The 17695-nt window shown below is 46.2% G+C and overlaps 1 protein-coding gene across 5 annotated transcripts in view; it reads right to left on the bottom strand.

The window, feature by feature from the left end:
• The window catches only part of ERG (ETS transcription factor ERG), a 276081-nt gene extending 266581 nt beyond the window's left edge, over positions 1-9500 (bottom strand). For 3 of the 5 annotated variants that reach the window (XM_061193909.1, XM_061193916.1, XM_061193914.1), the window contains exon 1: positions 8241-8305. The gene's annotated coding sequence lies outside the window, so the exon portion shown is untranslated. Of the gene's footprint in view, positions 1-8240; positions 8306-8343; positions 8439-9434 lie in introns of those variants that run through there. The other 2 variants (XM_061193910.1, XM_061193911.1) reach the window with 2 other exon arrangements.
• Between the last annotated feature and the right edge of the window lie 8195 nt (positions 9501-17695).

Here is a 17695-nt window from a genome sequence, read left to right as displayed (position 1 = left end):
ACCATGTTAGCATTCACTTTTTTATTGCTATCATTTCTGGCTCCAACGTGATATATTGGGCGATATTGCCAAGGGGGACACGAAGTCACAAAAATTCTATTACTGTGATCAAGTTATATAGTAGACTTCACAACTACTAATTATACGAAATCTGAACGCCTATGCTAAATAGTCTCGACCTGCACTGTCCAATACAAGAGCCACATGTGGCTACTGAGCACATGAAATGTGGCCACTGAGCACATGAAATGTGGCCAGTCCAAATTGAGATGTGCTCCATGTAACCCACACACTTGATTTTGAAGATTTAATACAGAAGAAAATGTAAGAGCTCATCAATATTTTTATATAGATGACACTTGAAGTGATAATATTTTGGACATGTATTACATAAAATAGATTATTAATTTTTAATAATAATTTAATAATAGTTAATTATTAATTTCATGTTTCTTTTTCCTTTTTAAAACTACACGTGAGACTCACATTCTATATCCCCTGCCCAGCGCTGCTCTGACCTTCCACCCACCCTGCCTCCATGTCACCCTGCCCCCTTCTTGTCACTTCCGTAAGTGGACCCTCTGTGCTGACCAAGAGAACTCCCTGTAGCAGTGGGGATGCAGAGCCGACCCCCAGCTGGGTTCTGACTCTGCTCTGGCTCTGACTATCTGTGTAACTCTGGGCACATCACTCAGCCCTCCCAAGCCTCACTTTGCTACTCTGGAAAATGGGGCAATAAAGCACCACCTTCACAGAGCCGTGGTGAGGATGCCCTGGGGCAACAGGGATCCCATGTCTGCACCGCCTGGTGGAGTCACGGTCAGTGACCACGCTCTAAACATCACATCTCGCTTCCCCTTTGCAAGATTACTTTATTCCCTGCCTTTTAACTTCACACTTGGGGTCTAGCTTGGTCCTTCCAACACCAGGGGTTGGGCAGTTCCTGTGCTGTGTCCCCCAGCTCCCAGGGGGCACTTCCCACACTCCGAGCACCGCAGTGTCTGACTCCGCCACGCGGCTGCCTGCGGCTGCCCTCCCACCCCCTTCCCTGCCTATCTAGAGCCAGGATACGCCATGGTGGAGGCCCAATGCACCAACCTTCGGGAAGCATTTTTTGGTCTCCCTCTGGCACGGTCTAGATCCCTTTTTGATTGTATGATTCTTAGGAGGTGGACTATTTTATTTGCACTCTATCTTGTTCCGTGAAAGGATTTAAAGTGATCCACAAGGATACAGGTGATATAACAAGGTTTTTTAAAAATTCCAAAGTAGATGCAAATTAAACAATAGAGATGAGGCTAAAGGGAAACAAGGGGAAGAACGGGAAGAGGAGCAAAGAACGCGGTAGCGCACCAAGCAGGTCACAGGATCCTGCACCCGTGCCGGATCTGGGGCACACGCACACGTCCAAGCTGGATGAATGACATCCAACTCAGACAACTACTCCTGATGCTGAGTCGACCCAAAGTCTTGAAGAGAGAAGGGCCTGTGTGATAAGTTAACAAGCTTGCCCAACAGCTGACCTACAGCAGGCATGGGGATGGTCTCTGTCATGGCCCCGAATGCAGCACATCAGAGCCCGCTAGGGACCACTCCCTCCATCACTGCACAGCCTAGGACCCTGGCTCACTGCCACACCGGCCTGGTTCAAGCAGGTGGCACTGATGAATGTGCCATTTTCGCTGGCCTGAGCATTCACCCCCTTTCTAGAACCCATGGCCTGTGTGTTCATCCCCTTTCTAGATCCCATGGCCTGTATGTTCATCCCCCTTCTAGATCCCATGGCCTGTGTGTTCATCCCCTTTCTAGAACCCATGGCCTGTGCATTCACTCCCTTTCTAGATCCCATGGCCTGTGTGTTCATCCCCTTTCTAGAACCCATGGCCTGTGCGCTCACTCCCTTTCTAGATCCCATGGCCTGTGTGTTCATCCCCTTTCTAGATCCCATGGCCTGTGCTTTCATCCCCCTTCTAGATTCGGTAGCATGTACACTCACTCCCTTTCTAGATTTCAGCTCCTGAAGGCCTGACCCGAGGCTTCCCCACAGTGCCTTGCACTGAAAGGTCAGCTTGCCCTTCTAGTCTCTTCCTGGCGCTTGCCTCTCTGTGACTCAGAATGCCCCTCCTCTGCTGGAGTCCTGAACCTTCCAAGCCTGGGTCAAATCTGACCTCAGACAGGTCTCTCCCTGCTCGGCACTCCCTGCGTTCTCCTGCATGAATTTCCACCTGTGGATATTTACCCCAAGGACGTTGCGTTCAGAGTGAATGCTATTAGCTATTTGGAGTGGAAGGGGCTATAGTTTTGTTTACATGTTGTCAATACAACTAGTTGAGCAAAGAATAATTGAGGCAGGTCACTAATGGCTGGAATCAAACAGGCAGACAGGCAAGCTCTGAAATGTTCTGGCTTCTCCATTACATTTGCAGTTGCTTTTCTCATCTCTAGATATGTCCAGCGTCCTATGTGATCCACATTCCCATCTCTCTTTCAGGACAGTGCTCTCATTTAATAGGTGATCAATAAATTTTGATTGAGAAATGTGTTTCCAGGTTGCTTCAATTTAATAAAGAAAATTCAACATGATTTAATGTTTAACGTTTGCAAAGAAAAACTTACATGGATGCAAAACATAGTTACAAATGCGATCTTAAAATTAAAACAGATATAACCCCTTTTCTGCCTCCCAGTAGTTTACTGTGGGTTTTACATACTTATGGGACGATTTTTCTGGACTTACCTCCAGTTTTACAATTTGGGAATAAAGTGCGTAGGAGAAACTGGTCTTGAGGGATGTTCTGTTTAATCATCTATATTTACAAGTCTTAGAAAACTGCAAAAATCCATCAAATTTTCTCATGAGATAGGATTATAAGCCACTTCAGACCTGATACTACTTCAGCTGTAAAACCCTCTCCCTTTGACCCTGCAAGCAGCAAGCAACAATCTCTTTCTCTGCTTTAATGGCAGGGTTTTGGGTGGGGTTTCAGAACTTAAATCCTGGTAATATGCTGACCTAACACCCCTTCTCCAGAAAAGACTCGCAGTATTCCCTGGATTTGATCTTCATTGTCATTATTTCTATTTTAAAGCTCTGTAGAGAAGTAAATGTTCCTGCCAGGGTCAAATAGACTAGAAAGTACTTTTCGATACTGAAGAAGCAAATTTTTTCCTCCACTTTTGCTTATTCTGTCATCTTGCTACTGTAACTTGCACTCCAGAAAGAGCCAGCCTTGCACAAGGCACGTTTAAATTTTGAGCAATTATAGACCCAGTTTTGTAAATCCGGCAGCAGGCCCGCATCAGCTCTGTGAGATTGGATATGATTTTAATGAGATTCCATTCTTCTTAAAATGCGATCTTCTTAAAATGTCCCTAAGACGCCAATTGGCGTCTTGTTTCCCAATAAAAAGAAATCTCGATTTTCTGATATATTTAATTTCAAGTTTTATGTTGAGATGGCAAGTGTGCGTGGTGTGTTTCCAAACATTTCACTTTACTAGCACACACTTCAGCTATTATTTATATTCAGCTTGGTTCTTTGTACGTCCCATGGGAAGACTCCTGAAATCGTCCTTGTTCACTCCCGGGGTCCCAAGGTGCCACCGTGCTCACCTCCCTCCCGCCAGCCTCCTCAAAACAGCTTCTTTCAATCTCTACTCAAAAGCCTGAGCTCTCCATTCTCTCCAACACAAGCAAAATTCCAAGCACCAGTAGTACAGAGAGGAGGGAACAGTGCTTTTCCATCGCCTGTTCCAATCAATTGATTATATTAAGGGAACGGGTCGCTAACAGACATAGTAAGATCCTGGGTTTCTCCTGTTGTTCAGAAGAGCACAGAGCCTGACGTCCAGCTTAGTTCAGACGGAAAGGTGCACAACACCAGTTAATCCATTTCCGCGATGCTGCTCATGACTTTTCACAAACTAATCCTTCCTCAAGGTGGTGCCACAAACCCCCCTGCCTGGAGCACCGAAAAACGTGCACACGCATCTCTCTTTTACTTTGCAACTTAACTACTTTCGTAAAGCCCCAAGGATCCATAACCCACATTTCCACTCCCTCCCGGAGGAAACGAATCTCTCCACCAAGAACAGAGAATCGCTCAGTGGAAATAGGACCAAACGAGTACATTACCGCTCAGAGCTGAGCCCCTTCACTCCCCTGCACGCAAACTAAGGGGCAAACACTCTTCTTCACTTTTAAATGAAGGGTTTGGGAACCTCAGCCAAACCCTTAATCAAGTGAAAGTAAGGGTTTCCTGTTTTTGAAAAATCACCGTAGACGTGCCTGTTTTTCTTTTTTCTTTTCTTTCTTTTTTTTTTTTAACCATTCTTTAGGTTTTATTTTTCATTTATTTATTATTTTTTACAATATATGTTTTTCTTCCTATCCGTTGCAGGGATGTTTTTCTCCCCCAGAGTAGGTTTTCCTGGGGGAATAATTATTAAAATAATAGTAGCACTAAAAGGAATCCGATATGAGACACTAACGTGTGAAAATCTCATTCCCACTAAAACAGTTCAAAATTAGACGGTATGTTTTAACTACAGATCTAGGTTTTCAAAACCCTTAGACATGCTAACAGTTTGCTCTAGATCAGATCTCCCGTCTAATTCTCTAGGGTTGTGATTCTCAAAAGTGATAAATTAATTCAAAAGGCCTATTGTACACACTTTAAGGATATTTTAGGCTTCACCCACAGCCATTCTGAAATGGGAAAAAGTCACAGAACTAAACTTCCTTTGCTCCTGCTTCTGACCATGCGCTGAGTCAAGGTAACTGAACCCCTTACTTTCATTGTTAAATTACTGCTTCTCATACGCAATCAGGGTCTTCCAGATTATGACAGGCCACTGTCAAAATAGAAGAACTTAAAAGTTACTTTAAATCTAAAACTCAGACCCAGTGCTCCATTTTTAGATGCACCCTTTAATTACTTGGTGGTGTCTACATCTTACTTACGCTTAAATTTAGCAAAGTAATTTTAGATCACTCGCCTTTAGATCACTTCACTACCTTCACTAGATCTGCAATGTTACAAACATAGAGCACCGAATCCTCTCTCTTCTAAATACTAAAATGTTTAAAATAAAAGGTAAAAAAGTTAAAAGGGCAACATTTCCCCCTGGCTATTTTGAAAAACTGGTGCGAATGACAGGCCAGCCATCGGAGACTTCCGTTTTTTTAATCTACAGAACAACTGCTTTGAATCTATCAATGTGAGAAGGTGTATACTGACAATGCACAATGCACAGATAATTTACCTGTTCCTAAGCCAAGTGAGGGTGCAAACAAGTACCAAGGAAGATGCCATCGTGACATCAACAATACAGGAGCAGCTAGGAGACCTCCTGTGTGAGTGTCACCAACTACGGCAGGAACTTTCAAAGTCCCCCCCAAAACTCACACTGCTACCACCACGTATCAAAATTTTCTGAAATTGTGTCCAAAATATTTGAATCCCTCTGTTGCGTCAGCTTGTTTTTCTTACAAATGCAACTCGAAAGGTTTGAAGAGTTTCAAATTCAAGGTGCAGATCATAAACACAGGCTGTGTTTTGAAGGACGATATACCCTGGGAATGCCCAAGTATCCTTACACTTTGGAGAAAGAAAATGGAACCCCTTTGGCATTCTCCTCCTCACTGGAAAAGCTTGTCCAGGAAGTAAAGGGTGATCAAGCCAGGAGGTGACAAAGAGACCTGCATTTAGAGAGATCGACCCCCAGCTTAAACGGAGGACTGACTTGCAGCATCACAAAGCCGGGATTCTGCTTATAATGACTTCCTTCTGATCTAAGTTACCTGGACCACTTCTTGCTTCCCAGGCTCCAGCAGTCTCATTAGAAGTGGGTGTCTCTCTGTCGACACCTCCTGAATGAAGTTCCATGAAAGAGTGGGTGGCACCGACATTTATTCAACACAACACTGTCTCCCCACCCTCCATATCATCTGACTGATGCTGACCTGCTCTGGTTTTTCACTGGGGAATAGCAAAAGATCTTAGGAACATTAGCTCCCCTGTCTTGTGAAGAAATGAATCCCCCTTTTGTTATTTTTGTTGTTGTTGTTGTTTAAGGACAGGTAACAAGGAAAGACCAGAGCTAATATTAATTTTAGAAAAAAAAGTTGAAAATTTCCTATTACCTACTTACAAAGCATGATATATTCCATATACGCACAACATATAAAATTTTAGAATAGTACGTAAGTTAAAAATCAAGGCTGACATCTTTCAAAGAGGCTTTACTTCTTACTTATATATCCGGCACTCCACTGGGATCTCAGCCCTTACCACAAATAAAATAGCTGATTTTATGACATGAGAAACTCAAGATTTTTCTTTAATACCAAAACAAAACAGGGGACTTCCCTGGTGGCGCAGTGGTTAAGAATCTGCCTGCCAATGCAGGGAACATGGGTTTGAGCCCTGGTCCGGGAAGATCCCACATGCCGCGGAGCAACTGAGCCCGTGCACCACAACTACTGAGCCTGCGCTCTAGAGCCCACGAGCCACGACTACTGAGCCCATGCGCCTAGAGCCCGTGCTCCGCAAAGAGAAGCCACCGCAATGAGTAGCCCGCACACCGCAATGAAGACCCAGCACAGCCAAAAAATAAATAAAATTCAGATAAATAAAAAAAAATAAAAATGAAGTTGCTTTAAAAAAAAAAAAACAAGAAGTGGAGGAGGCAATGGTTATAAACACGTATACATGCAGCCCCATTACATAATCCAATGGTAAACAAGAATTCTCAAAAATTTACCTAAAGAAGGCGCATCAGAGTAAATCACCAAGAACTCATCATGAGAGAATAGATACATGGAAAATAATATATCACAATGCTACCCCAAATATTTAAAAATAAAATGAAGGAATTATAAAGTGTTAGAAAAGAGAAGAAACCAAAATTTTAAGTATAACTGTAATTATATATTCTTAAATAACTGAAAAATATATAATACCTATTTGCTGGTTTAGTGTTTCCAAAAGTCATTGAGTCAAATCGAAGCTGGGGTTACCAGACCGCAAACAGTATTTGTGATATGTGTAGAACTCATAATGCCTTTCTTCAGAATTAGAAAACTTCGCATAGTAGCCACAAATTTGCACAGCACATCCGGTTTCCACTAGAATTGTAATTTCAATGGTATAATTAGCTCATTCATAATTTGATACGTAGTGAGTTAATTTATCTGGTTGGATTTTTAAGTAACTTCTATTGCCTGGTCTTCCCACTGATGAAGCCAGTGCAAGCTGCTGCCAGCAAAGCAAGGGTTAACCGCAGGAATGTGACAGTTCTCCTGGTGATAAGGTGACGGGTAGCTGAGGCCAGGTCAAGGGCTCTAAGCTATTTGGAGAGAATTGAAAATACTCAAAAATAATCTCAATGGTAAATAAACTCTATGCCCTATGTATGTCACCAAGGGAAGACTAAAAATTTTTTTAAATCACATTGAAAGTTTTCTGAACTACAGAAGCTCCAGAAACATGCACAGTGGGAAATCCGTGGCACATATGAATATGTTCTTTGGAAAGATAACGAAATTACCCCAACGAATAAATAAACAACTCTATGTATTAAGTTCACATCGGCATTAAAATGGTTTATCCATTTTATTGGGCAGTTTAGTCTGCTATTGGTAATAGCATCTAACTGCTTTAAAATGTTAAAAATAATTTTATGCAGTACCTTCTGTAAAACCTCTATACAATATATAATAGCGATACATAGATGTTGGATTTCAGGTAGAAACCAAGAAGGCTAGCTGATATATATATATACATACATACATACATAATTTTTAAACATGCCAAGTTTCCCAATTAAGGTGGTAAACGGGAAGCATATAAACATAACAGCTGCAGGCTGAGGTGTCAGAAGGTGAAAAGACAGAGACAGAAGTGCAGAGAAGAGACTAAGCCCAGGTTTAGGAACGCGCGGTGAGAGCGCCGTCGGAGGGCGATTCCACGCACTGAAGGACCGACCCGGCAGTGACAGCCAAGCTCACACCTGGTCTCGACTTTCAGCCAAGCGTGGGCTTTAATTCAAGCCTTATTTCCATTCCAGACAACAACAAATAACCTCTTTCTCGGTGTCCCAGACGAGGCCCCCGCGGTCAGCTTTTCCGGCCCTCGCCTATTGCGGGGGTCTCCACTCCTCTCCCTCCGTCCCGGGCGCGCGCGCCTTCCGAGGACCCGGGCAACGATGAGCCGTCCCTCCCGGCGTCCCCCACCTCACCTGTCCCGGCGCCGTCGGAAGAGCGAGGTCACCCCTCTGCCACCGTCCCCGCCGCCGCCTCCAGCGCAGGAGCCGGGCAGAGCGCGCGGGGCGCGGGACTTACCGAGAGGCGAGCGCCGCCGTCGGGGGAGGGCGTGTCCCGCACGTGGGGGTCCGCGCGTGTCCGCGCCCGCGTGTGCCCGCGCGCGTGCCTGGCCGTGGGCGCCGAGCCGGGCGGCACTGAGTCCCTGGGCGCCGACGGGCTCAGCCCATGGTGTGGGCGCCGGCCTCCGGGAGGCTCTGGCTCCCGCCAATCGCCGAGCAGGGCTGCCGCCCCGACGCACTGCTCGAGATCCGGGAGTGCACGCCGGCCGGGGGCGGGGCGGGGCGCGGGGGCGTGAGTGTCCCGGGGCGCGTGGGTGCGGGTGCGCGCGCGCGCGTCCAAGTGCGCGTGGGTATGCGGGCGCGCGTGGCCGTGAGCGCGCCCTCGGGCCGGGGAGCGCGGGCGGCGCGGGCAGGTCTGGACCCTGTTTGGCTCTAGGAGGCAGCTGGCGGCTCGGAGGAGGAAGAGGAGGAGGAGAAGGAGGAGGAGCGGAGCCTGGGACGGAGGGAGCCAGCGTCCAGGCCCCGGCGGCGGCGGGAGAGAAAGCCGGGAGGGGAGAGGAGCGAGGACCGGAGACCAGGCGAGGGGAGGGGAGGGGAGGGCCCGGGAGGTGGGGGACGCCGCGGAGGTGCTTGCTCCTCGGAACTTAGTGAGAAGTAACTTTTTACCCAACCTCGGCCGTTACACATATTACAAATAATAAAAGTTAAAACTGGTTGTTTCGGGAGAAGTTTAAAGTGACCATCGACTGCCTGGGATGCTGATCAGAATTAAGACGACGTCGCCCTCAGCTTAATGAAGAGACGCGGTGCCACGTGCCACCGGCTTTAGTAAGACCTGGAGTCACTACCCGCGCGTCCCGAGAGCGTTGGGACCCGATGGAGGAGGCTGAGGAGAAGCGGGACGCGGTCGCCAGGATGCCAAGATGTCCAGGAGACACCCTGGTCTGATGGACAGACGCGGTGACAGCGGCCCTCCTGAGAACGGTGTCTGCAAGATACGGCCTCCAAAAGGGGGAGCCGCGAGGTTTGGCTCATCGGCCCGGGGGCCCTGCGAAGACCCTCCATATGTTTTAGTTTATAAGTGATTTCTGACATCAAAATTGCGCTTACCTGACTGCTGCTTCTCTTCACTCATGTCCCGCGGGGACCGTCCCGACCGTCCCTGCCTGATCGCTAGGAACCCATCCTAGAGCGTCCTCTTGCAGACTCTCCCCTTTCCGACCAAGTGAAAACTACTCGTGTCCCTCCCTCTCCAAACTTTAACAGCCAAGAATTTCAGCAAACAGCCAGAAAGAAAACTAAGCCCCCCCCACCGCCCGCCACCCCAAGGGAAGGGAGGGAATAAGCACTCCTTTAATTTGAAAAATAATAATTAAAACTTCCTCAACTTTTAAGGCCGGGCAACATAATCTATTAATTGGTTGCTATTAACATGCAGTTTTATTGACCATAGCACACAGAAGTCTGATTGTGAAGGAGGAGTGTTTTCAATGAAAGTGGAGTTATTTTAGCTGCAGACGTGTTTACATTTCTGTGGTTTAGTCTATAACTTTCTCTTTTTCTTGCTTCAGAATTCTGCTCCATGAAGCAAAGCCCTTAGCTCCCAGACATTCCAAAAAGTCTGCCAAAATAATAGGAAAAAAAAAGAGAGGGAAGAAAAAACACACAGAGACCCCCAAGTCTGGGTCAGGCTCAGGGTTGTAAGTGGGCATCACCAGTATGCCCCCTCTCCACACAATTTCCAGTTTAAAGAAAAAAAAAAAAAGAAAAGCCCTTCAGGGCTCCATTTCCTGTTTGCTGGGGAAAAAATAGGATGGGTCTAAGCAGCTGAGTTTAGAAACCGCCTTCTCCAGGACCTATAGATTCCAAGAGGTTCTTTAACCCTAGAGATGCCAAAATGAAATCATTGATACGAAAATCTACCATTCCACACTCTGCAAGGAAGTACCTCTCTTTTAAGTGGACGACCTTCACAAACTACAAATGCATTCCTAGGAAATTTCTTGAACAAACAGGCACACCATGGTAGATGGGATGCAAGCCCATCTCTCCATAGGTGGCCAGGAGAAGATACCAATAAAAATAAATATCGAAAACAGATTAAGTTTCTGAGAAGCATGCAATCCTTTTCTTTCTGAGGATGCTGTACAAAAAAGCAGAATGCATATCAAAAAGTTCATATTTAGTAATAGGGTTATGTTAGTTTTCACAACCTGTGCTAGAATCAAAATTGGCAGAATTGTTTGACTCCTTTGAATTGCTCGCTAGTATCGCAGAAGTCACAGTATTGCCATTCACGTGATCTTAAAAAATATTCAACCTGCCTCCCCACTAAACTATCAAGTGCATATTTCGGTTCCTATTCTTCAGAACTATTCTCCAAAGATTCCAGATCCAAGAAACCTCACTGTATTTAGAAATCTTCCTCTTAGCCACTCATGTCCCAAACTCACCACAGAGAGCCTTTGTGGTTTAGGGGAGTGCTTTAAAGTGAATAGATTCTCAACCTGACCAATGAGGTCCGCAGTCCACGGCAATGACTCTGCTTTGTAATACATTACCCTAGCAAAGTTCCTTCAACGTCATCACTTGTACTGAATACTCTAATAATATAGAACAATGCTGAAAGTAATATAATGTGTGCTAACTGACAAAGGAGCTTGCTTTATGAATTAAGAACTGTACTTTCATAGTAGAACATGATTTCAACAATCCGTTACCACTGTTGAGAACAGAAAAAATGAGTTCAGAAAAACCACAATATTTGAAACAATGTCATCTGTGGCTCGCCCTTGCTACTCTCTCCCATTCCCCCAAATATACCACACAGAGAGAGGAGGAGGGGTGGGGGGGAGGAGAGGAGAAGGGAGAGAGAGAATTGCGTAAAAGACAAAAGCACATACTAAGCCCACTCTCAAAGCCGAGGTTATTAACGTTGAAAAATCTTAGAACCCAGAATCCTAGAGTTTCACAAAGTTAGGACACCATCTCCTCCAACTGACTGTATCTTGCAGTTGCAGTTAGGAAGTTCTTTCTATTGTCTAATGTAATCCCCACCTTCTACCACAGCATTCCGTTGAGTCTGGTCCATAATCAAGGTCAAGTAGTGGGAAGTCAATTTCAACTAGTTAAATCAATTGAGTTAATTTGAGAGGCCAACAGAACACAAGTAATGGAGATACATTCACCATCTATCTGTGCTGCAAGACAGATAGGAAATATGGTCATTCTAAGTTCATAAAATACAATATAAAAGGAAGGATTTTATAAAAACACCGCTTGACACATTCCACAAGAATTAGTATTTTTAAGTATTTCATACATGAGATAATCTTTCTATGTAAAGTTTTGTGGTCGACTTAATTCTTTTTGAAATCCCTTTTATCCAAAAGATGTTTTGGATTAATTTGAGTATTTGTTACTGGAGAATGTCAAGCTCTTGTTCAATGAAATGTCCTGAATTGGGTTGTCACACCTGTTAAATATAAGCCTCCTTTTCTTTTGATATTCTGAGAAGGGCCTTAAAAGGTTTACATCCTTCAATATGGAGATTTAATTGCTTTACCTATAATAAAAAATAATCCCTATAAAATTCAGATTGTGGATATTTCAAAGCTGAAAGAACTATTGGATTGGGATGTAAAGGTTGCAGTTCAAAAAGCCTTCCACGTTTAATATCACGTGCGTGGAGTTATGAGTTATAAACTCCTGGTTATCATTTTGTAAGGTCTGGCCTTTGTAGTCCTCGCAGGGAGCGTCTTTGAGCTTACTTTATGGCTTAGCAGTTCTGTGTGTGCACGTGTTAAATATGGAAAGGGGAGCGTATCCCCCTGCGGTAAAGGCTCTCAAGGGAGGAAGTCTCAGATTCAGTTTTAAATGAGGTACTGGAGTGAGGTTCGCCACACTGACACTTTTCACATCTTGGGTGAGCTCAGACCTGGCGAGAAGCCCTTCTGAGGGACAGCCCTGGTTTGAGAAAGGAGACAGTATGTGTGCTTCGGCCACTGGCCATTTCCCACTGTTCAAGCCCTGAACATCTTCAGTGTTTCTCGGGGCATCCAGAGCCCACCCCCAGCCCCCCGCCACAGCCTCCACTCAATCAATTGGGACCTTCTTTTCATCCTGGAGGTGGGTTGGATGGGGGTCCTACCATTCCCTTGGGGCAACCCAAGACAGGAAAGGGAGGAGAATAAGCGTTAGAATTCTAGAGTTAGGGTCCTAAATGTAGCTTCCCTGGGGGCCCTCTCCCCACCACCATCCTCATCCCATTCCCTGACTTTCTTCATTATCGTAAGTGAACACGAGAGGGCAGAGGTGTAAATTCTCTTGGGAGAGTCTTCAACCCACCACAAAAGCATCCCCGCTATCACCAGGATCGTTTATCATCAGCTGCTAAGAAGTCAGTTTTATGCGCGCCTTACCCTCCTAGACAAACTAATTTCATGCAACACCCTTATCCTCTGAAGCACTTTTTCAATCGCCGTCAGATGTAGTTTAAGCCTGCAGTATACACAGCGGTTCTTAATAACACGTGGTGACCACAAACTGCTCCGTGAAATTGCATAATGCATAATTCCTATCAACTTGCATAATGCACACGATGAGTTCATATGAAACACATTGTACATCTGTCAGTGAGCTTTGGTGACAAAGGTTATACAAAATGGATCGGGAGACTGTATTTGCATTTTTAAAATGGAATTACATAGGACACATCAGGAGATTTGCTGCAGCTCTTCTGATGATTATACTTACACTTATTTGCTTGTGAGCTTCACATACATACTGTGACACTAATTCTATCAATGAATAGTTTCGTCATGTACGTTTTCATCAATGGGATTACTCATGAGTGCGAAAATAGTTGCATTTTTAGAAAATTGACACAACTTCTCAGTGATTTTTTTTTGTATTGATAAAGACCTTAGCATAACAGTGCCTCAATGCAAATAAAATCCATGTCTTAAGGACTTTCTTTTGTATCCTAGAAAAGAAAATTATTATTCTATGATTATGGGTGACCTGATATAATTTAAATGGGGGAAAAGTCTATTTCAGATAAAATACACAGACAATTGACAAGGAATGAGTGAGAAGAGGAATCCAGCACTTACCAGCCTTATGACCTTGGGCAAGTCACGGCCTCTCATTGAAATCTCAATTTTCTTATCTATTAACTGAGGCTATTGGAGTGGATGACCTCAAATAGGCTAAACAAAGGAACTCCCAGGGGAGAATTTGGGTTATTCATCTTTATCTCCCTGCTTTTTGCATTGTGACTAACTGATTCATTAACTGAGGGCACATATTAGAAATTACACCTCTCTTCAATAAGCCCTGAGCACACACCTCCTGCTTCTCTCCCGTGCACCCATGCAGGGAGAACAGCACCCTCTGGGCAGAGGTTCCCTTACATTTCAGTCCAGGCGTGGGTGGAGAACTGAGGTCTACACAGCAGTGATCAGAGCCCTGCCTCTACGTCAAAACCACCTGGCAGCTTCAAAAATAATGCCATCCTCCTGACCCCATCTCAGACCGTGTGAATCGGAATCTTGGGGGACAGAGAGGTCTATGGCACCAATACAGATGTTTGAAACGCCTCAGGTCGTTGGCATGGACCTCCAGGGTCAATGATCACAGCTGTTGAAATGACAGTCATTCACTGAATAAGGAAGGAAGTCCAGAATCTCTATCTAATGAGATAATTCTAGAAAATGCGCTTCAAAGATGAACTCTGTCCCCCAAAACAGTCGTCTGGCCAGACTGCCCTCCTTCTGTGTTTAGTGTCAATCTTCACTCAGTCCCAAAATCCTAGAACCTTAGGACTTCTTCCTCATTTTGCCCCTGTTTCCTGGAATGTTCTTCCTTTCTTCATTGTGGTCTACCATTCAACAGGCATGTTTATCATGCAGGTGCCTTTCAGTCACTTATGCAGTAGTAACAAGGCCTGAGGCACTCCAAGTTCAAAGGGCTCCAATGTGAGTCAAGACTCAGACCCAGATCTTGGGAGTTTTCACTGTGTGGCCAGTTCATCACCCTTCCTTATTCAAAGTCTCCTTCTGGACCCCTCTTGGCCAGCCCTGAGCCTAATTTAATTCCCGCCCTCCAGCAAGCCTTCCCAGCCTTGGGACAGCACCAATTTCTTGTAACTGCATCATTCACACTTTGGAACTCAATAAGAAATACTCAATAAGAATTGACCTTTGAACCTGCCCATCATTTGGCCCCTAGCTAAATGGTCACCATCGGCCATACTGAGTCACCACAGCTCCCATGGACAGCTGCTTTGTCTATTCCCAGGGTCCAGGTCTCTCACTTGAGCTTTTATAGCCTCTGGCCATGGAGGCTGTCTCCTAACTGCCACCCACTCCTTGGCACTATACCAAGTACCATCTGGCCAAAGGGCCTTCACCTCATCACACCACAGCTGGCTTCAGAAACCTTCAGGAGCACATCTTGCCCGTTGGGTAGATTCCAGATGCATTTCTAGTGCACCAGGTGAGAATTTGGAAATCATGGACAAGCCTTGCAGAGGGCAATCTCTTCACCTCCATGTCTACCTACCTGCATGGAGGGGGAAGGGGGATTAAGATTTGTTGCAGAAGGAACTAAAGGTAGAAGATGCTGACATGCAAGTAGGATTAAGGGGCAGGACAAGAGCTCCCTTCTCGAAGACCCTCGGCCCTTATCGGCACTGCACAGGCCTGGAGCACCCCGCTCAGGGAGTCCTCCCACGGTGGCGGAGATTAGAGTTCTCCTGGCCATCAAGATTTAGCTGGGCATTTGGATTCAGGAGAGGAGAGCATAATATAGGGGAAAGCCCACCCCCTTCTGAGGCCCACGGATTGGTGAAAGATAAAGGGAAGAGTCGTGAATAAGAAAGTCTGGGTCCCTATTGCCTCATTCTTTTTCTGTGCAGAGATGCAGGGATGTGAGGCCAGCGGTGGGGAAAAGGGGGTTCTGACACCCAATCCCTAATGAGGGACCTGGAAACTCCCACGCCCCAGAGTCCAGGGCGACAGAGGGGGACTCACATGTCCCCCCCTGTGGCGTGGATTCTGAGTTGTGATCCCCGGAGCCCACGTGGTGAGGTAAGATCACTGTCACCATGGGAAGTTAACCTCTGGGCTCACAGGCCAGGTGGAGGTTTCGGCCAAGCCTCGGAGGTGCCCAGAAGGGGTCTGAACAATGGGCCCCACCAGCCACAGGCTCTGGTCACAAGGCTGCCAGCAGGGTGAGTGACAACCAGGAGGATAAGGGGCCTTCCCCTGAAACCTTAGGGTTTATGTCTGAGAGCCCCATCTCTACCAGAAGACAGTGCTACTCCAAGTGTGGTCCCTGGATGGGTACCAGTCTGTGAAAGACTGGATGAGTACCAGTCTTTGGGAAGACCAGGGAGGCCTAGCCCTGCCTAGAGAAACTGTTTAATTTATTGGGTCAGGCTAGAAGTGCTAAACCAGACCTACTCATAAAGCAAATATTTTTCCTGCTAACCAGCAGGTGGGACAGAGGAGGGAGCTCAGAGTCACTGAAGAAATCCCCTTTCTCTGAACATGTAAATCGTGGTATGAATTAAGATTTGTGGTTCCTTGACATAGGTATTTGTTTTACATAGATATTGACCCACAATCTGGGTCCAGGTTTTCTTTGTGATTTGATACCCATCACTTCCTTACATGAATCTCTCAATATACCCAGTTTCCTCTCCCACTCTTTTTTAACTGTGCACAGCGTACCATTTTCATTTTCGTAGCACCAAGCACAGCGTTGGAAAGATAGTCCATCTTACAAATGTCTGTTGATTCACGGACCTTTAGCATCACATCCTAAATCTCACACACTTGTGACTTAACTCACCTCCTGGTACCTAAATATGATCAACGCAGTCTACGCCCTGCGCTGGACCCCACTGGCCCCTCGAGCTCACCCGTAGTGTGGTGGACCATTTCCTCCTGCGTCCACAGTTTCTGTCTGAGCCTCTCTGACTGCTTGGAGAAGCCTTCTCTGGGGTGCCCAGAGCTTGCTCAGCCCTTGTGCAAGGTAGCCCAGGAGTGCCGGGGAGGCACAGATCCCAGCCCTCAACCATGAGGGGTGGCACGTGGTGGGCCAATGTCCCAGCTCAGAGACACAACTCTGAAGCATAGTCTACACGGCTCCTCAGATGGTTTCCAGGCATTGGGCCCTAACTGCCCATTGGTGCAGAAACCACCTCCAGAACACGTTCTTTTCATTGGTTTGCCCTCCCCCATCCCTCTTGCCCACTCCCTCACTCTTGCTTGCTGGGATCACTTTCCAGATAAACTTCTTGAAGCCAAACCCCTGTCTCAAGTCTGCGTTTGATGGGAGCCATACAAAACATCACCAAGGGGCCGTTTGTTGTCCACGTGTGCCCTGACCCTCATCCTGCCACTGTCAGTACAGAGCAGACCTGTGGACCTGATCCAGGGGTGGACCGAGGCCCAGGCGGTACAGCCAGCACTAGGCTCTAGAACCCAGAATGAGCCAGAAGGCCACGTCTGTGGAGAATTGGACCTTGAGAGATTTGGGGCCTCACCCTCTCACAACCTGACTGGTGAGGATGCTGGTGGCAAAGAAGGTGGCATCTCTGCCACTGTCTAAAAATGCCCAAAGCTCCCTGTTATCCCGGAGAACCTCACCCTTCCAACCATCACCACCAAGGCAAACAGCACAACCCTCTCCCCTCACAGAAAGAAGTCCTGGGAGGTCAGGGTAAAATGCACGCAGTGTCACCTGCATCGCCCACGGGTGACCCGGACCGCATGACTCATGGTGTCAGAGGAAAAGAGCCCCACCTGGCACAGAGCACAGCTCACAGAGCAACACAGACCCACTGGGCACTGAGAACGTAGGTGCTCATCTCTCTGTGAACGTCAGAGAGAACGTGCTGGCAGAGAGCATCGCACAGGGCAGTCGGCAGTCGTGGCTGTTTCTCACGCCGCCCCTCCCACAGGCCAGGCTGCACCGTGTCCATCTTGGTTCACACACTTGTCCACTACGGAACTCAGCACGGGACACTGATGACATCTGCCTCTGTCTCCTGCCAAACAGGCAGGCTGCTTGCTGCTTGGTTTTGTCATATTTATCTTAGTACTCTCAGAGCCTGGCACATGGCAGATATTGAATAAATGTTTTTTAAATTGGGTTGAAAGGAATTAAATTGGATCTGCTTTGGCTTGGATTAAAATACACTGGAGCTAAGAACAAAGCATAATGTAGTTTGTGTGAGTTGTTCGAGAGATAGATAGATGACGATAGATAGATAGACAATAGATAGATGATAGATAGATGATAGATAGATATGATAGATGGTAGATAGATATGATAGATAGATATGATAGATGATAGATATG

Source organism: Eubalaena glacialis, chromosome 6 (assembly GCF_028564815.1).
Source record: "Eubalaena glacialis isolate mEubGla1 chromosome 6, mEubGla1.1.hap2.+ XY, whole genome shotgun sequence".
NCBI classification, from domain to species: Eukaryota; Metazoa; Chordata; class Mammalia; order Artiodactyla; family Balaenidae; genus Eubalaena; species Eubalaena glacialis.
Note: the sequence above shows the minus strand (reverse complement) of the source record. Positions and strands in the feature narration are given on the sequence as shown.